Source organism: Cibotium barometz, chromosome 20 (genome assembly GCF_041138505.1).
Source record: "Cibotium barometz isolate CiBa-2024 chromosome 20, ASM4113850v1, whole genome shotgun sequence".
Classification (NCBI taxonomy): domain Eukaryota; kingdom Viridiplantae; phylum Streptophyta; class Polypodiopsida; order Cyatheales; family Cibotiaceae; genus Cibotium; species Cibotium barometz.
The window spans coordinates 59,092,900-59,116,125 of record NC_141065.1 but is presented as its reverse complement, the minus strand read 5'-3'; positions in this window follow the sequence as shown (position 1 = coordinate 59,116,125).

Below are 23,226 nucleotides of genomic sequence, written 5' to 3'. Positions count from 1 at the left end.
CACACACTCTCAAATGTTAAAATTCTCTCTCTCTCTCTCTCTCTCTCTCTCTCTCTCTCACACACACACACACATGTACACACATGCACGTGTACTAATGCAAACACACACTCTTTCCCCCTACAAACTCTCACACATAGACTTCCATGTCTCTGTCTCTCTGTGTGTTTCTCTCTCTCTCTCTCTCTCTCTCTCTCCCCCCTCCACACTCACACACACACACACATGTACACACATGCACATGTACTAATGCAAACACACTCTTTCCCCCTACACACTCTCACACATATACACTAATAGAAACACACACTATCTCGTCCCACACAAACTATCTCCTACATAGAAATTCTCAGGCTCTCTCTGTCTCTCTCTCATGCACACACACACACACTCTCTCTCTCACATAGAAACACACACTCTCTCTCTCTCTCTCTCTCTCTCTCTCTCTCACGCACACACACACACACACACACACACATAAATAGATTTACACACATATATATAATTTTAATTAATTAAATTTTAGATTAAATTTTAATGGTATGGATGAGTGGTGAGGTGTGCTCACTCTCAAATAAATGCATCTTACATGTAATCTCTCTCTCTCTCTCTCTCTCTCTCTCTCTCTCTCTCACACACACACACACACACACACACACACATGTACACACACACATGTACTAATGCAAACACACACTCTTTCCCCCTACCACACATAGACTTCCATGTCTCTGTCTCTCTGTGTGTTTCTCTCTCTCTCTCTCTCTCTCTCTCTCTCTCTCTCCCCCCTCCACTCACACACACACACAGACACATGCGCTATCTCTCTTCTCACACACACTCTCCCACATATAGAAACTCTCTCTCTCTCTCTCTCTCTCTCACACACACACACACACACACTCTCTCTCTCTCTCTCTCTCTCTCTCTCACACACACACACACACACACCCACATGTAAATACATACTATCTATAATATTATATTTTATTATATTTAGAGACGTATACCTGTATATACATGTGCATTTAAATAAATAAACACATATACACACATATTTTTAATTAATATTAAATTTTAACACGTGGGGATGCATGATGAGGTGTGTTCACTCTTAAATAAGTGTATCTTATATACAATGTCTTTTGTCTTCTCTTTTGCATACATATGTATGTGATTGTGTGTGTACATACACACGTATGTGTGATTGTATAATGTCTTCACGCGTGCATGTGTTGTGCAAGTGTCTTGATTGTGTAATGTCTTCACGCGTGCATGTGTTGTGCAAGTGTCTTGATTGTGTGTATGTGTTAGTATGTATTTGTTGTGTGTATGTATACATGGTGTGTATGTTTTTATATATGTGTATCCATAGCGAGTGTCTGCATGTACGTGTGTGTGAGCATGTGAATATACTTGTGTGTACATCTATGTGTGTGCACATGCAGGTGCATATGTGTGTGTGTGAGTGTGTGCATGTCTATGTGTGTGCACATGTACTTGTGTATGTGAGTGTATTTATGTGCTTGTGTGCATGTATACACATGTGTGTATGTGCAAGCTTAAGTATGTGTGCAAGTGTGCATATCTCTATATGTTGCATGTGTGTCCATGTGTGCGAGTGTGTTTGTATGCGTGTGTGCATGTATCATATGCTTGTGTTTGTGTGTTATGTGTGTGTATGCATGAACATACATGTGTGTGTGTCGATATACATATAAATCTATTTATATATACATGCTTACATACCTATAGATACACATACATACATAATATATGTACGTGTGTGTGTGTATGTATATTCTCTCTCTTACACATGCATATAATATATATGTTTGTGTGTGTATGTACAAGCTTGAGTATGTGTGCAAGTGTGCATATTATGTATACAAAGATTTCATTGAAAGATGTGAGATGAGATCTTCTTAGATTCAAATTCAAAATTGCATTGGAAGATGTGAGATTTGGCTCCTCCTCAAGCTTGTAGCTTGCAGGAGGAGTGGTTATCTTAAACTAGCCCCACTTCCTTTGTCCACGTGAAGGGAGGTGGGATTGTGGTTAATCTTGTATAGATAAGATGTGTACCCTCGATTTGAAAATGACCCACCACAAATGAAATGTTTAAAATAACGAAAACGAGAGGGGGGCGGTGCCGCCGCGGTGCATTAACGCGGCCTTTTTAGAACGCACTAGCGTCATTTCGAATGAACAGTAAATTATTGCTGCGCCGTCTTAAGCGCACGCGGATGCTCTCAACTCGTTTAGTGTCCAGAGTAGTCTCCACCCACTGCTGTGTGTGTGCGTGGGCCTCGGGGGCGGCCAGGCTCCTGCTGGGACCTGAATTCTGATCTCTCTCTCTTTTGTTTCTTTTTTTTCCCCTTTTTCCTTTTCTGGGGGCGCGTGCGCGCGCGCGAGAAAACATTATTCTTTCATATCTTGCACGAGATTGATCATTTTGCTTGAGAGGACTGATTGAGACGCGCCTCTTTTGACCCCATCGTTTGCCGTGGTCTTATGGAGTCCACGTTTTCCTCCCCACAAAGAGGAAGAGCTATTCCGGAAACGGATGGAGCCCTATTAACCTTCTTATTGTAGTGGCTGTTGAATGTTTTATTTTCCCTGGTGGTAATGTCGTCACACATGTCACTATCACCCATGTTCATGTGCTAGGCTGGAGTGCTTTAAAAACCGCTTTGTAGTGTAACAATCCTGTTTGGAACTGTTAATGTCTAGATTTTGAAGGGACATAATTATATGCTTTAGTTATAATCCTAGCAGTTTTTCTAAATTTTTAGTGCTAAATCCCAATTACTATAAAGCATTGTCTTTAATTTGATTACTTGGGATATAGCCTTTTCTTTTAAAGCACTATTGCTAGCACTAGGTGTACTATGAGCTAAGTCATAAACAAAGTGTACTACTCGTGCTCCTTTTGAATTGTACTCTTATGATTGATCCACACACAGTGAAAAGCACTCCAATTGAGCACATGCAATTGAAACAATAATCATAATGCCAATCCACATATGCTATGACAACTTGTAAAATTAGAAATACTTTCTCTCTTTATAATAAGTGAAATTCCACCCTACCAAATTTCTACTCCTACTCAGTGTTCAAAAAAATGTTTTTTTCAACCTGTAAAATTAAAGGCAATGTCGAATTTCAACCGAGATTTCTAAAATTAAAGGCAATGTCGAATTTATATGATGCATTTCTTAAGTCTTTATTTATGCCTTCATTTAGGACTAATATATCATGTACGTTTAGAAATCATTGCTTAAGATCTTTAAAGCTTCTTTCATCATATATTCTCATATAACACTTGTTATGGGGATCAATTATTTTCGAGGAGGGGTCACTCATAAATATGTAAGCATAGCACGTGGGTTCAATAGAAAAGATTTTTAAAATCGTTTTTTACATATATAAGGGTACCATTTAAAGGGAGTATTCACATATTGAATAGAAAAAGGGTATGTTTTATTCATGAAAAATTCACAGATAAGGGATTTTTAAAATAGGCCTGGAATGCACGTGATACAGAGAGTTTACTTATAGTGAACCCCCCTGAGCAATTATTCATGTTAATCACAATACGATAAAATGATTATAGGTCCTTCATTCAAGGCTATTGTATAATTTCTCATTTAGATTTCATTCTTACATATCTTAAAACATTATTTTCATCATGCATAATTATATAACATAATATTGGAATCAATTGGTCATGTTTATGATTTTTATATTTGTTAAAGTAAAATGTTAATTGGTGAGTTGGGTCCGTACCCGATTGGGGAATTTGGAATACATCATTGATACATAGTGCATAGCACTAATGCCCTTTAACATTTCACTAAATATAAGTACAACATTTAACACCTCTTTTCATTCACTTCCTCATTGTCATATAAAGAGCCCCCTTAATTTATACGGTTGTTTTAAGGGAGATTCTTTTCTTTGAGTGAGAAAATGAAAAAAACTTAGTGGTTGGATAATTTAAAGCTACTAGTATGGAATGTGCACAGCTTGATACACTCATACATGTCATAATGTCTTTATAGTAGATCTTCTTCCTTAAAAGTAATTTCACACATCTAGCTATGTAATTATATAAATTGGTCATTTGTGTTTAGTGGTGCCCAACTCATTTCACAGTTACCTTCCTTAGTTGACCCATGAATCAAGGGTAGCAATAATGGTCTAGGATATCATATTTTCTTATGGGGAGCTTATGGCAACTAGAAAAGTAGTTATAAAATACCAATCAAAGATGAGCTATATTATTAGAAAATGCATACTAGTTAAACACTATACTTGTAAGATTCCTCCCTCCACCTTTCGAGGTTTACAGGTGTAAGAACCTCCCCTTCTGATCTTATAATTATTCCCCTCTCTGAAATAAAAGAAAGATCCTGTTTTACCATGTTTTGGTCTAGAGAGAGAAAATATCTAGAGGGAGGTAATCCAAAATTGAGATATTTTTTGATATAAAAATCTTCCTAGTGTCTAAAATGGTTTCCCCTGAAATAGAAATTCAAAAAGAACTTTCCAATGTGTAATTGGAATTAATTGAAAATAGGTATAAAAGACCTTAGCCTAAGGGTCTAGATTTTCAGAAATTTTTGGATTATGGTCCAATTAAGGTTCCTATGGGCCAATAGGATCAATCCAAGTGTGGGGAGGAGATAAATCCAATTTATAAAAGAAAAATACCCAAAACTGAGTAAATGCCCACATAAGATGAAGAGTTGACTGAGTACAATGGTAAGGAGAAGGGGGCTCTTCAAGGAGGCTCCTATTTCACATGTGTGGAGGAGTTTTAAACTAAAAAATAATAAGATATTTTTATCTCTCCTCTCTCCTAGATCAAACCAGATCAAAAAGGGAGCCAAACTGGTCAAAATCTTGTCCAAATTCAGCCAAACTGAACCTGGAGTTCAACCAAATTGAACCTGGAATTCAGCCAAACTGAACCTGGAATTCAACCAAACTGAACCTGAAAAATTCTAGAAACTAGTTGGACTTGGTTAGAGGCCTCCCTCACCTATAAATAGACCCTTAGCCCTTTGTAAAAAAATATGTGAACTATACCATGCGAGTATTATACTAAAATAACGATATTTTCTATTATTCTTTAAAAACTCTCTACAATTTGGAGAGAATGGATCTCTCTCTCTTCAACCTTCTTTGGAGTCTTCATCAACATACTAAACCAATTGATTGGTTGGGGGCCTCTCTTAGACTAAAGAATCAAGCAAAATAAGAGGTAAAGTGTGATTTATGGTCTTTTTCTTAATGTCTAAATGTTTCTCACTTCTCAACCCTTCTCAAGCTTGAGAAGTATTCAATTGAATGGCTCTTTAATGCAATTGAAGCTCTCTAATGAATTTTAGTGATAAATCTTATAAAGTTTTTATTTATGCTTAAATTAAAATGTTTTTTAAACATATCTCTCTCTCCCCCAAAGAATGGTCATTCCTGTGACCTATTCTATATTCAATTAATGCTTCTCATGGAGGAATTCTCTATTCACAAATCAAACTCTAGGCTTGTGAAACTAGAGGTTTAAGAAAATAGTTTTTATACTTCTATGTTTAGAAAATATGGTAATATTATGGGATAAATCCATAAATTAGATTTAATGCTAAAATATAGTTATACTATCATAATTATTTTACTATGTCTTATTCTTTTCATAAAAATTAAAAATTACCAGCGGAGCTATGGTAAAATTTTTAAGAAATTGATGCATAATTCATTCTTATGCATAACGTGAAAAGAGGACTTCCTATCATATTCTAGGATTGAATATCCTAGATTAAAAGAATGGTTTTTGTCACATTCAATGGAAAACTAATTTTTAAGTTTATGTGTAATTAAATAATTAAGAAATGAAAAAATTATGGTAATTATATTTAATGATAAAAGAGAAATTCCTATGACAATTGGAATTCAATCATTTAGATGGGAAAAGAGAAATTCCTAGCATATTGGAATTATTGGATATTTTATTTAAATTCAAAGATAGATTTTAGATAAATTTATTTTATCTATGAGAAATAATTAAATGGTAAAAGAGGAATTCCTATGAAATTTGGAATTCAATCATTTATATGGAAAAAGAGAAATTCCTAGCATATTGAAATTATTGGATATTTTATTTGAATTCAAAGATGAATTTTAGATAAATTTATTTTATCTATGAGAAATAATTAAATGGTAAAAGAGAAATTCCTATGACATTTGAAATTCAATCATTTAGATGGAAAAAGAGAAATTCCTAGCATATTGGAATTTTTGGATATTTTATTTAAATTCAAACATGAATTTTAGATAAATTTATTTTATCTATGAGAAATAATTAAATGGTAAAAGAGAAATTCCTATGACATTTGGAATTCAATCATTTAGATGGGAAAAGAGAAATTCCTAGCATATTGAATTAATGGGTATTTTAATTTAGATGATTTTATGAGAAATATTTGATGATAAAAGAGGAATTCCCATGAAATTGGAATGCAAATAATTAAATGCAAAAAGAGGAATTCATATGGCATTTGAGATCCATGAAATCAAATGGGAAGAAGAGGAATTTTTAGTATAATTCAATTTATGATTATTCATTAAAAGTGGAAATATGGGTAGAATTGATTTTTGTAAATCCCATGAATTCTTTTATTCAGAAGAGGAATATTGAATATAATTCAATTGAGGAATTGAGAAGGAATATGAAAATAGTCGTCGAGAAAAAGAATCTTTATCTAAGCCAAGCAATTGTCATAAATTTAGAAAAAAGTCCCATTATCAGTATCAAAGTAGAAAAAACTACTAAACGGAAATAGGATGTGGAATGGATGTGATAAGATGTAAACGAGATGCGATAGGATGTGTATGTGATAAGATGTAAATGAGATGTGATAAGATGTAAATGATAAGATGTAAATGGGATGTGCTAAGATGTAAATGGGATGTGATAGGACGTGGTGTAATGAAAATGAATGTGGATGGGATGTGAAGTAAATGGATGTGGATGTGAATGATGAGATGAGAATGAGAAGAGAGGATATGTGAAAGGGTGAGATGGGAATAAATGGATGTGGATGTGTATGTTATGAAAATGGATGTGAATGTGTATGTGAAGAATGGATGTGGATGTGTATGTGAAAGAATGGATGTGGATGTATGTGAAAGAATGGATGTGGATGTGTATATGTATGTGATGAAAATGGATGTGAACGTGTATGTGAAGAATGGATGTGGATGTGTATGTGAAGAATGGATGTGGATGCATATGTGAAAGAATGGATGTGGATGTATGTGAAAGAATGGATGTGTATGTGGATGTGTATGTGATGAAAATGGATGTGAATGTGTATGTGAAGAATGGGTGTGTATGTATGTGAAAGAATGGATGTGGATGTATGTGAAAGAATGAATGTCGATGTGTATGTGAAAGAATGTGATGTGATGTGACATGAATATATGTGGATGTGAAGTGATAGATATGAATGTATGGATAGATGTGGGTAGTCGTACATGTGAACGATTGGATGGATGTGGATGAATGAGATGAGATGTGTATGAATGAGACATGATGTGGATGTGATGTAATGTGGATGGGATGAATGAGATATGATGTGGATAGATGTGATGTGATGTAATGTGGATAGAATGTATATGATGGGATGGTGATGATAATGAATGTGATGGATATGAATGAATGTGATGTGATGGATGTGAATGGATGGAAGTGAATCTGGATGTGAATGAATGAGATGTGATGTGAAATGGATGTGATGAGATGTGATGTAAATTGGAAGATGTAAATTGGAATAGATGTGAATGGATGAGAATGAATGTGATGTGAAACGGGATAGATGTGAATGAATGAGATGTGATGTGAATGGATGAGATGTGATAGGATGTGAATGAATAAGATGTGAGCTGAAATGGATGTGATGTGGATCGGGGTAGATATGAATGGATGAGATGTGAATGAATGTGATGTGATGAGATGTGAATGAATGCGATGTGATGAGATGTGAATATGGGTAGATGCGAGTGGATGAGATGAGGATAAATGAGGAAATAAGTGATGAGATGAAAAATGATGTGATTGGATGAGAATGGGAATACATATGAAATGGATGTGGATTAAATAATGTGGAACAATGTGGAACAATGTGGAAAGACGAGAGTTCGTTATAGAAACTGTATTTATGACCTGTTTTTAAATGACTGTTTTATGTCAAGAATGCTGGGGAAGCATTTTGACCGTCTTGTGAATGAGGTCGTGGAGACCTAACTGATAAAGTTGCAATAGCTGACGGAGAGTCAACGGAGGACGTCTCGCATAGTAGCAAGGTCGGCCGAGGAGAGTCAACGGAGGACGTCTCACATAGTAGCAAGGTCGGCCGAGGTCTTGACCAGCCGTGATTGGATGAGAATGGGAATACATATGAAATGGATGTGGATTAAATAATGTGGAACAATGTGGAAAGACGAGAGTTCGTTATAGAAACTGTATTTATGACCTGTTTTTAAATGACTGTCAAGAATGCTGGGGAAGCATTTTGACCGTCTTGTGAATGAGGTCGTGGAGACCTAACTGATAAAGTTGCAATAGCTGACGGAGAGTCAACGGAGGACGTCTCGCATAGTAGCAAGGTCGGCCGAGGTCTTGACCAGCCTTGATTTAAATGGTGAGCTTTCGGTGTACGGTGGATGAGGGACCAAGGAAGTGGCCTATGAGTGAAGCGCTAGGTGACCTGCGAAGGATCCTAGAGGGTGCTGACCATACGGTGCTCGCGCTCTGGGGGGTTGCCGAAGATACCCACACGTGCGTCATGGAAGATATTAGAACAAGGAGTAAGAGTTGTTTTCTGAAACCGGGCATGGATCTAGTTGATTGACCTTGCTGGTCCTCCAACGGATGAGTCCATGGCTCTTTTATATGGGTCTGTTGGTTGATCTTGCTGATCTTCAACGGAGATTCCATTTCGATTTTTATAAAGTGAATATATTGCCGAGTACTATGAGCTAGGAACTATCCAAAAGGTCCCTGAGTGGACAGGTGGTGAGCGTTCTAGTTACCAATGATGCCATAGGTACATCGATGAAGGAATGATTGGAAATGAGAATTCAACCGGATATTTTGGAGGATTATGATCAGTGATACTATGGTTTCATTAAAAGATTGTTTTAAAGTCAGCTGAATCTATGGAAAAGGCAATTTCATATTGGGTGTGTAAGTGGTATGACTAGCTTGAAGTTTTTTGGCTAGGGGGCCTGGGAACTCTTTTCCTCCCTATAAAGATATTGCATGTTGATTATAAGTGAGACAAAACAACTTGTTTAAACATACAACGTAGCACATTTTCTCTTTTGACATGTCATGAATAAGGATCAACATGCTACTAAATTACATGACTCACTCCCACACTAATAACTACTATCAAGTCTAGCATCTATTGTAAAAGTGAACTTGATCACTCTAGCTAGCAAGGCTACACTAGGATTTGAGCTTCAAATATAGATTAATTGTAAACACACAATACCTATGAAATGATCCATAATGTCACCATAAATTCACCTACAAGTAGTGAAAAACCACCTATAATTTGCAAGGTTCTCTTTAGTCTTACTCATAACTATGCTCATATAAAAGTTTTCGATAACTTCATTGAAATTTCCCCTTGCAATAATTTTTACTAAATTAATAAAGGGATTGTTTGTTTGTTCCAATTTAACCTTTTGGTTTGAGTTAATGTAAAATCTTACTTAGATTAAGTATTGAAAGATCCCTGCCCCCTCCGCGCAATGGATTCAGGGGTGCTAGCAGCAACGGAAGTAGCACTCCTTGCGCGGGGCAAGGTCCCTCACTTGGGGCCTCGCCCACGGATATCCAGACAAGAGACTAATCCCTCGGTTCTTCCAAAACCGAACCCGAAAAACAACTAACTGAGCATACTCCTTGCATATGAGAGAGAAAGAAGAGAAGAGAAAGGGAAAAGTTTGATTCGGGAACATGCAATTAGCCAACCCTAATGAGGGTTAATTTCTCGATGTGAAGCCACTAGGGGCTCACTCCACCAAGTGGAGTTTTCCTCCTTGAGCTAGATAGGGAGCGATGAGAGAAGGAGATATGGAGAGCTCAACTCCTAACTCAATGCCTTGATGTGTGCAAGAGTGGAAGAGAGAGAGAGAGAGAGAGAGAGTAACAAGAAGGAGAAGAGGCAAAGCAAAGGGAGCATTGCCTAAAAGCACACACATATAACCAAGCAAGCAAGCATGCATACACACAAACTCACCACCATAGCCATAAGAGAGCAAGAGGGAGAGAGAAGAAAACTCAATTGTGATAATGGGATTGTATATCCTTTTCATATTTTATAAGTCACTTATATACATGAGCTCTCTTTTAACAATGGCTAGCCACCCATTTAACAATTGGGGGCCCAAAATTGGTTCTCTAGCTCTATGTACACCTAGGCTTATTGGTCATGGCCAATGTTACATTTGTCGTAAGCTCGATCATCCCATATATATTTTTCATGAAGAGCTTAGCGTGGTTTTGCATAAAAATGGATTACATGAAGCGTAACCACGCTTAAAATAATGTTAACCATTGTGGTTAATATATCCCCTCCCTAATTTAGTCCATCCTCCAAAACTGGCAAGAAGATTTGGCGGTAGTAGAGGGAGTATGTGTGTATAAAATCGTACTGCGATTTGGGATACTAGGGGATTAAGTCCATTATGTCTTTGAAGGTTTCGAGACACTAGGCGGGCATTCCACTAGATGCGTTCATACTGGCCAAAACGCTACTTTTTGAGAGTGGGGCCTTTATTGAGGTCAAAGACAAGGCTCTATGCGCCTTCATGGTAATGGTACCACTAGGGGAGCTCCGCCAAAAGGGTAGTGGGGTTAAAGAAGTAGATGATGGAAATTATGGCGCGATCCAACACCTCATCATATTTGGTTTATATATGCATGCATTTGGGTCAACATGCTATCTTCGCATGGGTTTCAAGACATAGAAATGGTGAACCATGGGAAGTTGAACTATAGCTTAGGGTTCTCTTTCTATTCGGTGCATGCTGAATAGGTCCCAGGCCCAGTGAGGTGAATGGGAAGGTAAGTCGGGATGATGTGGCAATTTCAGGGGGCTTTGTAGTACTTAGTCTAGATATGTGACTTCAGTAGGATGGGTCACAACCAAACCGTCTTCACGCCCATAAGATTGAAGACGAGGGATCTAGCATTGAAGTGGGGCCAAATGTAGCCATCCCATTGTCAGTTGTTGGCACTTCCATGCATTGTGCTTGGCGTTGATGTAGAGCCGGAGGACATAAATGTCCATGCGGTCTATAACACATTATTAGATAATTTGGGAAAATCCCGTTTTCCACTTTTGGGACATAGGTTTCAAATCACAAAAATGAGCTCAATATGTGTACTATGGTTTTGACGATTGTTTTGCCTTGAAGAATAAAAAACATATCAAGTTTGTGCCTCAAATACCACGTTTTATTTTGTTCCATCTAGATTTGGCCTTTAAGACAAAACTTAGTATCCGTAAAGTTATGGATATTGGACCTAATGATCTATGATCTTGTAAATTTTCCAAACAAGGATTAAAACTTTTTCTTGGTTCTCACATTTCTAGATGATTGGCATGACCTCATCATATGGGTTCTTTGGGATTATGTAGTTTATTGTTGTTGAGTATATGCTTCAAATTTCAATAACCTAAAGAACGGAAAAGTGCATGGCTTTAATTTTTTTTCAAGCTCTCCAAAACAAGTAAATATGATTTTCAAGACTATGACTCAAACACCAAAAGACAAAGGTGCTTCTAGGCGGGCACACACATTTCCAGTTGATTATCGTGATCTCCTCATCATAGGATTCAAAATGATTTGGAAACATGTATCATTATAGCTATCAAACAATGAGCTCACTACTAGCACAATTCATACAATTCAAGATTCAATGATCACTAAAAAATACATCATTTTTTTTAAAATCATGAGAGATATGTTCAAAAGCCAAAAAAGAAAGAGTTTGATGAGACACATATATTCACATTATTCTTTCAATATAATATCAAAAAAATAACATGTACAAAGCACAAAAGTAGGAGAGATTTATGCTCATATTATCCTTCAAGAAGATGAGGAGAGATTTTAATAAAACACATGTGATGATATTATCCTTTAAGATGATATTACAAAACATGTAGGATGGAAAAAATACATATGTTTATTTGTTTCCAAGCTCTTGGGACTAAGAACTTGATCAATCTTTCCTACTTCTGCCTCAACAAATATTGTCTTAATACAAGTATTGTTTCAAGATCCCCCTTTAAGATGATATTACAAAACATGTAGGATGGAAAAAATACATATGTTTATTTGTTTCCAAGCTCTTGGGACTAAGAACTTGATCAATCTTTCCTACTTCTGCCTCAACAAATATTGTCTTAATACAAGTATTGTTTCAAGATCCCATTTAGTCTTGAAAACATTGTTAAGTGTGCAGTTCCTCTTGTTTCTTACAAACAACCATCGACTCAACCAATGGATGGTTGTGGTTTCCAAGAAGCTTTGAAGTTGATGAAGTCCAAGAAACTCTCTACACCTGGACGCACAACATGGTAGACATTTTCACTTTGTTGATCTACACGCATGTACTCAGTCCAATCTGGCTTTGGATCACCATTGTGAAACTCAAATGAGTTAACAAGTATCCCGATCATATCAAGAATGAGTACCCTCCTTTGAGTTAACAAGTATCCCGATCATATCACCATTGTGAGTTAACAAGTATCTCGATCATATCAAGAATGAGTACCCTCCTTTGATCTAACAAGTACCCATCCTCAATGAAAAATGCCAACATAACATCGAAACCTTTGATGTTTGCCAAACGTTTTGATTTGCAAACATTGAACCTTTTCTTACATATGAAATGAGAATGCACATAATGAGCTTAAAATGAAACATTCAAACACTAAAAAGTAGTTATGGAGCCTCATCTAAATAGGTGTAGTACAAGACCATGAATAGTTTGGAAAAAACTTTGATGTTACAATGGAATAACAAAGAGTCAAAAAACAATTTGCAATTAAGATGCGGCTCAAAAATGACAAATTATGTGGACTTTGCACCAATACTATAAAAAAAATAGATTTGGATTCAAAGCCAAATCCTAAGGAGCTAGTACATGCATGGATCTGTCCAAACAATGGACACCGTTATTGCATGTATGGATCCTAAGGAGCTGGTACATGTATGGATCTATCCAAACAATGGACACCGTTATTGCATCTGCACATGTTAGGGAATTCATATAGCCTAAAAAAATGTTGCTTTGTATAGAGACATAAATATAAACCAAATCTTTAACACTATTCATTGAGAGTAGGAACCCGTTTTGCGTGTAGCAACCTGAAAAAAAGAATATCACCCATATTAGATAATAATAAAATCATACATGGGATTATCATTGAGTAAGATAGTTGTGCAAGTGAATTATCTACCTTTTGTGGCGACCATAATTATTCTATATTGTAGCATTTTTGAAGATGTATCAAATAATTCTTGGCTGAAGAACGAGGTTGAATGGTTTTCCCCCTTGTATCCTAAATCTGTAGCATAGCGTATTGCTTCCAATCCCTTGAGCTTAGAGATTGGTGGAACTCTCCTTCAAATTTGTATTTGTTCATGGCTTAACTCAACCAAAGTCTTGCTAGTGAAGCTAGGGACTTCACGCTGTTGAAGAGTAGTGCTGGCAATGTCTCTTCCTCTTGTGGACTAATGTTGTATATCCTCTTTGACCATCTCTCATTCTTGTCTGCATATTCATTAATCATTTTTTGCACTTGTGAATACCATGGATGACCATTGATAATAGGTTCTTGACCATTTTGATCTTCTACTACCACAATGCGTATGTCCAAAGCTTTATCTAGCTTTGCCAGGTATGGAAGAAGCTCTTGTAATAGAACACTGTCGTCTTTGTCAACCTCAAAAGTGGCTGGAAATATGCAATTCCATTGAGGGTTAATTTAGACCTTGTAAGGAGACTCATCAAATAAGCAATGTGCGCCTTGAATCACACTGAAAGCAAAGATCATCATGTACTAATGGCTTAAGCATGGCCTCTACACCGAGCTTATCTAGTCGAGGTATCCTTTCACGATGCACATAACATCCTTCTTGTGCCCAAACCATAAAAAAGGGAAGCTCTCTCCTTGCACACACTTGTATAATCTTCAATAGTGCATTCACATTATGTATTTGTGCAGTGGACCAAATACCAACACGATACTTGTCCACCAAGGTAGATAAAAATTATGTCCATCTTGGTCGAAGCACAACCCACCCCTTGCCATATCTCACACTATGATGCTTCTTAATCTTGAAAAACAGGGTGCAAGCAACAATCCATTTAGGTCTAATATGATTGTCAGCTTTGACTTACACTAAAGATGCTAAGTCTTGGGTCTCGTGAAAGTTGGTTGACATTGCCTCCATCTTCCCTATTAATTCAGAATGTGCTCCTAGAATTCTGTTTGCATGTGTGTCGCTTTCAATACTGTAAGATTCCTCCCTCCAGGTTTTGAGGTGTGCAGGTGTAAGTACCTCCTCTTCTGATCTTATAATTATTCCCCTCTCAGAAATAAAAGAAAGATCCTGTTTTGGCCTAGAGAGAGAAAATGCCTAGAGAGAGATAATTCAAAATTGAGATATTTTTGGATATAAAAATCCTCCTAGTGTCTAAAATGATTTCCCCTAAAACAGAAATTCAAAAAGAACTTTCCATATTTTTTAAAGATTGTTTTACGTCAAGAATGCTGGGGGAAGCATTTTGACTATCTTATGGAATGAGGTCGTGGGGACCTGAGTGAAAATGTTGCAACAGCTGACAGAGAGTCAAAGAAGGATGTCTCGCATGGCAAGATCAGCCGAGGTCTTAACCAACCTCGGTTCGCCAACCTCGGTTCGGTGAAAATGGTGAGCTTTCGGATGAGGGACCAAGGAAGTGGCCTATGAGTGAAGCGCTAGGTCACGTACGATGGAACCTAGAGGGTGTTGACCAGACGGTGCTCGGGCTCTGAGTCGCTCAAGATACCCATGCGTGCGTCGAGAAAGAAAATGAGTTGGAGTTATTTTGGTTGATCTAACTGATCTTCAACGGAGAGTCCATATGGATTTTATGTGATTATACTCCTACGTACCATGGGCTAGGAACTATTGAAAAGGCCCCTCAGTGAGTAGGTGGTGAGCGTTCTGGTTACCAATGATGCCATAGGTACGCTGAGGAAGTAATGAATAGAATACTTGATTATATTCCTGGGTACTATAGGCTAGGAACTATTGAAAAGGCCCTTGAGTGAGCAGGTGGCGAATGTTCTGGTTGCCAATGATGCCATAGGTATGCAGAGGAAGGAATGATTGGAAATTGGACTTGGAAGTGGAATACTAAGGATTATGATAGAAACACTATGGTTTTATTGCAATGTTGTTTTGGAAATAGTTGAGTCTAAGAAAAGGCAAATTCATATTGGGTGTGTAAGTGGTGTGTCTATTTAATTTTTGCATGAGAGCCGGCTAGGGGGCCTGGGAACTCTTTTCCCTGGTACCCGGGACAAAACATAACCAAAATTTTATAATGGATCCTATCAATACAGTGGTTGGGCGGTTGGCTAACCCATGGGATTGGATGGGGTTAGGCTGGATCAATGGATTCCTATAATAAAATTCAATTCTAGAAGTAAGTCACAGGGTAATGCTTATTCTATGGAAAAGAATCAATGGTTGTGCCTCTTTTGATGAGGAAAAAAGCATTGGTCTCTATGAACCAAGTGCAAGTTCCTCCTTTGATTCGGCCATGTGATCCGCAGGTTCAATCGAAATACAAAGGACAGTTAAGGCTCTTGACTACGTTCGAAGATTTTTCTTGGAGGAATCGCCTATGCTTTCTGGGTGAGGGAAGTTTTTTCCGGGTTCGGTTTTGGAAGAACCGAGGGATTAGTCTCTTGTCCGGACATTCGGGCGAGGCCCCGAGTGGGAAGCTCTGCCCTGCGAGAGGTTGCTACTTCCGCTGCCAACACTCCAGAGTTCGACGTGCAGAGAGAGAAGGTATCTCACAACTACCAATAGTGGATGTATGGATATAAGGCAGAAAGGTGAGTAAAGTGTATATTGATGGAGGGTCCCAACAAGTATGTGTGATGACAGAGGAAGCAGTCCATGACCTAGGTCTGAAGGTGATTGGGAAGTCCATTGTAGTGTTAAAATGGCCAACAGCTCTAAACTCAAATGCATGGGAGTAATTGAAGTCATGGAAATGAATGTTTTGGGGTAGAAGGTTGTGATTGACATGCATATTATGCCAGCTGGTGTTGGGGCATACCCTATTATATTAGACAGACCCTGGCTCATTGCTATTAGGCCTAGACAAGATTGGTATAGGATCAATCTAATATAATAGGGTATGCCCCAACCCCAGCTGGCATTGATCTCTGTTTGTAGACATGTTAACTTACAAAGAAGTGCAGGTGAAGCCTAAGCCAACTAAGGACATTGAAAGACAGGTAGTTTCTAACCAAAGGCTACATGAAGAGCTATAGGATGTAGATGGGACTCTTTACTTTGACGGGGCCTTTAAGAGGACTCTCAGTAAGGGAGGATCAGGGTATGTCTTTATAAACAGAGAAAGTAAACAACTGTGGTATGGTAGTCAGGAGGTTCAAGTCAAAGGTAATAATGAGGAAGAGTATGCTAGTCTCATTTTGGGTCTAGAGGAATGCAAACAGAGAAAAATTAGAAGGCTGGTCATAAAGAGGGATTCTCTTCTTGTCATAAGGCAAATCATGGAAAGTGAACAAAGATGAAATGAAATTCTAGTTTTTCAAAGTGAAGAAACTTTTAAGTTGTTTTCAGATCTTCCAAATATGGCATGTGTCCAGAGAGGATAACAAGAGAGCTCATGACCTGGTTGAGCAAGTATTTTCTAAAGACTTAAATGCAGTGGAAATTCAGAAACCTCTATATCAAGGAAGAGAGACCCTTTTTGAAGAGGCCTTTTTGAAGAGGAGAAAGTTTTTCTAACAGGTTTTGCAAGGAAGGAGCTCAATACTTCAAAGAGAAAGGCAGCTATCAAAAGAGCTATATACTGATTGGGGACACTTTATATCACAAGGGGAATGATGATATTTTGAGGAGAGTTTTGTATCAGGAGGAGATTCAAAAGTGCCTTAAAAATCGTCATGTGAGGAGGGGCTTGGTGGCCATTATGGTGTAGAGATTACAAAAAGGAAGATTTTGACTTCAAAAATGATGTGGCCTAGCATGAATATAGATATTCACCATTGGTGTAGGAGATGTCATCAATGTTAAGCCTTTCAAAAGAAATTTTTGGTTCCTGAACCCATGCATCATATCATGAGTTATGGGGCATTTGAGAAATGGGAGTTAGATGTAATAGGCCCTTTCCTAGGGACTAAAAGCAAAAAATTCTACATCATTACTACTTTAGGTTACTTAACAAGATGGCCATAGGCCAAGGCCACTAGCAATGCTACTGCCCAGCAAGTTTGCAAATTTGTATATGAAATGATTTGTTGTTGCAAGTTTGGAGTTCCTTTAGAGATGGTCAGTGTCATCAGGGAAGAGAGTTCAAAGTAGATCTAGTGAAGGATTTGACCAAGAAATTGGGGAATAAACACAGATTTGCTACACCATATCATCCTCACTGTAATGGTTTGGTGGAGAGCTTTAATGGAGTATTACAGAGATTGTTGTTTAAGCTTGTGGAGGATCATCCCGGTGATTGGGATATGTACCTAGATAGAGTAATTTGGGCTTTTAGGATGTCTAAAAAGAGTGCTACTGGTGGGTACATCCCTTATCACTTGGTATATGGAGAGGATTGTGTGCTGCCTCTATCAATGTGATGTTTCCAACACTTGAATTTTTGTTACAGCTTAACATGACCCAAGAAAAGTAGGAAAAGAGGAGTCTAACTAATTTGTATTCTTTGTTATTGGACAGAGAGGAAGCAATGAAGTGGTATGAAAAAATCAGTCAGAAAAGGATTGAGAGTTTCAATGAGAACTTGTGAAATAAGGAGTTGAAAGCAAGGAATGTTGGTCCTCAGATATAATAATGCTTTAGATTCCACTTTTCAAACCAAGTTCAGGGTCAGATGGGAAGGAACATTTATCATTCTAAGGTTTTTTCTAATGGATCTTATCAATTGCAAGATTTGAGTGGTTAGTTGCATGCCAATTTGGTGAATGGTTGTCGAAATATACAAGTGAATAGGGTGTGTGCGGGAACAAGCCCTTAGCAAGAGGCTGTAAAAGAGAATCTGTAAATGAGTGAGAAGCAGTGAAAAGGTGAGAGGTATCTACTGGAAGAGAATAAAGGGAAGCATGAGAAGATTTAGGATGTGTGGAGATATTCTGGGAAAAGTGAAGAGGTGGAGAGAATCAAGCGAAAGAGGTGGAGTGAATCAAGGAGAGATCAATGGGATTAGATGCTTGGATGTAAACTCTATAAATTGAGGCATTGGCCTAATGAGAATTTTTTGGTTTTTGATTATCCATGCCTACATTAAGCTATCAGCTCACTAATCTCATTTTAATCATCGTCTAATCACTTTGTTAATGATACTGATTCTTGCATTTGATCCACCATAGCTCATCACATTTCTGCAAATTTAACATGGTATCAGAGCCAAGCTTAGGATTCATCCAATTTTTTAGCCTAATTATCTTGCTAATCACCTTGCTAGACATAATTAAGAATTAAACCATTTTTTTGTCTATTTTCAACTAACCTCTACACCCCCAGCTAGTGGAGGAGCTCCCTCTCCCTCTAGGCTCAACATTAGCTCAAAAGACTCTAGCCATAGCTAGCCACAATCCCTATGCTCCTGCCCATTGCCTCAACACACGTCAAACCGCCAGGTGGAGCTGCTGATTTTCACAAAAACGCCAGCGTTATTTTTTCTGAGGAAAACTTCAATTATGGCTTCACTACTTGGAATTGGGAGCAATGGAGTAAGCCCAAAGGGTTTTTGGATGCTCTCAGCATGTTGGTTGCCTCAGAATCTAGAAATTCTTCAAGGAAAAGTGGAATCAAGCTCTGCATCAAATCTGCACAGGTGACTTTGGTAAAACGGAGGTTAAGCATAAGTTTGGTCAAATCTTGTGTTTCTTAGCATGATCCTCTACTAGAGTAACTGCTCATTTGAACTCTAAGGCCCCAGATCTGGCCTCCCCGCACACTCTATTTTTTGCACACAAAATAGGAGATTATTTTGCTAATCAATGATTAATCAGTACTAATCACTGTATTTTGGTACAATTGAGGGTTCAAATTAACCATTAGGTATCTGATACAGATCCCTATAACTTTAGATTGCAATTCGGAGATGGATTGATACTCCAACCATTCAGTACAGATTTGTTACCCTTGGCTTTATGTAATTTTTGGTGAATTGAAGTGGTGAATTGAAGCTAATAAATTTGTTGTAATCATCACCTAAACACCAGATTGAGTTGTAAAAGGGTAGACACTACCCTTGAATCTTGAAATTGGATCAAGAGGGAAGACCCCCTTCACATCATCATAAGCACGGCACAAGAGATAGCCAAATTTAATGGGGAGTAGTTTTGTCCAAGTTCAGCCAAACTGAACCTAGAAAATTCTAGAACTTAGTTGGACTCAGTTAGTGGCCTCCCTCACCTATAAATAGACCCTCATTCTTTTGTATTCTCATCTGTGAAAACTAGACCATGCCAGTATTACATTAAAATAAGTATATTTTCTATTATTCCTTAAAAATCCTCTACATATTGGAAATATTGGAGCTTCTCTCTCTCTTCAACCTTCCTTGGAGCTTTCCTCTCAACATACTAACCAATTGATTGGTTGGGGGCTTTTTCTAAGATAGTGAAGCAAGCAAATCAAGAGGTAAGATGTGATTTTATGGTTTTTTCTCTAATATTCTCAATGTTTTCACTTCTCAACCCCTCTCAAGCTTGAGAAGTTTCAAATGAATGGTTTTTCAATGTAAATTAAGCTTTCTAAAGAATTCTAATGAATAATCACAAAAAGTTTATATTTATGCTTAATTTAGGATGTTTTTGATGTATATCTCTCTCTCCCCAAAAGAATGGTCATTCCTATGACCAATTCTCTATTCAAATGATGCTTCTCATGGAGAAATTCTCAATTCTAAAATCAAACTCTATGCTAGTTAAGCTAGAGCCTAAAGAAATGGCTTTTTTAATGCTTCTAGGCTAAAAAAATTATAGTAAACTTATGATTAAATCCATAAATTGAATTTAGGTCCAAATGATAGTTATTCTATCATATTCATATTACTAAGTCTTATGCTTTCCAAAATTATTAAAAATTATCAGTAATAGCAGCGGAGATATAAAAATTTTTTTAAAAATTAATACATAAATCATTTTTATGCATAATGTGAAAAGAGGACTTCCTACCATATTCTAGGACTAGTCATCCTATGCTAAAATTCTCATCACATCCATGGAAAAATAATTTTAATGTTTATACATAAATAATTAATTAGAAAAAAGAGAAATTTTTAGTAAATCCATTCTTATGCAAAAAGAGGAATTCCCATGATAATGGAGATCCATGTATTTCAATGGAGAAAGAGAAAAATAAGTATATTAAAATAATAAATATTTTTATTTAAATTAAAGAGAAATTTTAGATAAATTATTTTTATGCATGAGTAAATTTAAATGATAAAAGATGAATTCCCATCATATTTGAAATTCAATCATTTAAATGGTAAAGGAGAATTCTTTTTATATTTAATTAATGGATATTTATTAATTTAATTTTAACAAAAATTTTAGTTAAATTTATTTTTATGTATGAGTAAATTTAAATGATAAAAGAGGAATTTTCATCATATTTGGAATTCAATCGTTTAAATGGAAAAAGTGAAATTCTTGTCATAATTGTATTAATGGGTATTTTTATTAAATTTAAAGAGAAATTTTAGATAAATTATTTTTATGTATGAGAAAACTTAATTGATTAAAGAGAAATTTCCATCATATTTGCAATTCAATCATTTAAATAGTAGAAGTGAAATTCTTGGTATATTTGGAATAATGCATATTTTTATTTAATTTTAAGTGTAAGGTTCCCCCCTTCCAAAAAAAGGGGAAACACTTAAGATAGTCCACTAAGTCTTATCTTGGAGAAAATTTCCTACTCATCGACACCTTAACCATGCAGAGATTCAAGGATACGATTCATAGGTAAGACCTAGTCCTATCCCGCAAAAGGGGAGCGTGATCTTCTAAAAATCAAATCACCCATAGGGTAATTGATTATAAATTGGGCAACTACTAGACTTGATTCATAGAGGCAATGCTTTTTTCCTCATCTATGCAAGGCATAGCCGCCGCTGGCCTAGTCTTCTAGAATAGAGTTGCCCAAGAACCTATTTATCTAGCGTAGGGCTTTCACTTAATCTGTTGGAAAGCTACCCGACTAGTCGGGTCCACCCGTCCGTAGGATGGTGCCGTCGGGGCATTCCATCCTCCCACTTTCCACCCTACTCACCCATCAATTTGTTTTCTAATTAATCCTACCACACTGTTTGACATAAATAAACATGTTACTTAATTAAGGCCCTTTTCACAAGGTTTGTTAAAACAGTCTTTTTCCACAGTACAATAATGCCAAAGACAAGATTTATAAAAAAAAGTTTATACATGAATCAATTTCATACAAGCCAAAAACCGGCTCTCTTATTCTTTTCCTTTATACCGCGCTGATAATTTAGAATTTGGCCTTCCAACCTCTACATGCTGGGCAAAACCCTACAGGACCATACACCTCATCGTCGGCCCGCGCTGGCGAGAGGACTCAAGCCGCCGGCCTGTCACCCTCTCAGACTCCATCGCTCAATCCTCCCGCCCCTCAGAGGGATGTCTATGCACTAGGGTGGGCTAATTCACCACACTAGCCTGGGCCCTTAGAACTAGGTAGCATCACAATCACTTGCCTCAATCGGCGAACCTCATTCTCCCAATGGTATGAGGGATACCATGGGCCAACTCTGTGCCTTACTACTAACGTCTCCGCCGTCCGGCTACACAAGCACAAGAACGGGGCAGCGTCAAGGCAGGGAGAAGTTGTACCTATACCTTAATTTAACCAAGATAACAATCCATTTACTCAACTAAACCATAGGACTAGAATCCATGTTATGTTCTCTTAAGAAAACAATCCTTTTCACAAGATTTTTGCATTTCAACTTGAGATTACGATAAGACATTCTTTATTTAAGGCATATGCTAGTGTTTAAAAGAATACAAACTTTAACTAGTAAATCAATCAAATAGATCACTATTAACAATTAATAGAGAAGCTGGGGCCATACCTCAACCCCTAAGAATGATATGTAATTGAAAAACAAAATATGTATATACCTTATAGAAATTTGTCATTTATCGTTACCTTTGCTCGATAATAAGAGCTTTAGAACTTGACATATGAGAATAGAGTCTTCTGATACATTCTCTTACGATTAAAATCATCCCCCAAGCTTTATCTCCTCTTACTCGTACTGTGACTTTTCTCTCTTTCGAGAAGGTCTATATGGCAAAACAGCCTTCTCTTGCAGGGCTACGGCATACTATTCTTTCTCTAAAAGAAAAACTATGGAGTTTTGGTCTCCTCCTCCGAAAGACCATAGCAATCTAAGCTTCTTTTCTAAGATATTAGATAAGAATGAAGGGATATATACATCTCAAGCTCTAAGATTACCTTGAGGCTACTTGCTGTCTTCTTACAGTTTTCCCCGTGTAGAGACCCTGACAAAATCAGCAAATTATTTTGGCCATAACTCTCTGATAAAAACTCATAATATGGTCATATAACCAGTCAAAAGAACTGAAAGCCATCCGTTCTACAAGCCTATGCGGGTAGAATAGGCAAAAACATCTGTATATAGCCACAAACGCGCCATCTTTAGAAACGCGTTGCTTTTTCACATTTTTAGTATGCATGGACTCTAAATATATAAAAGTACTCTAAATATGACCTCTTATGACCTCCAAATATGTAAAAGTACTCTAAATATGACCTCTTATGACCTCTAAATATGTAAAAGTACTCTAAATATGTAAAAGTACTCTAAATATGACCTCT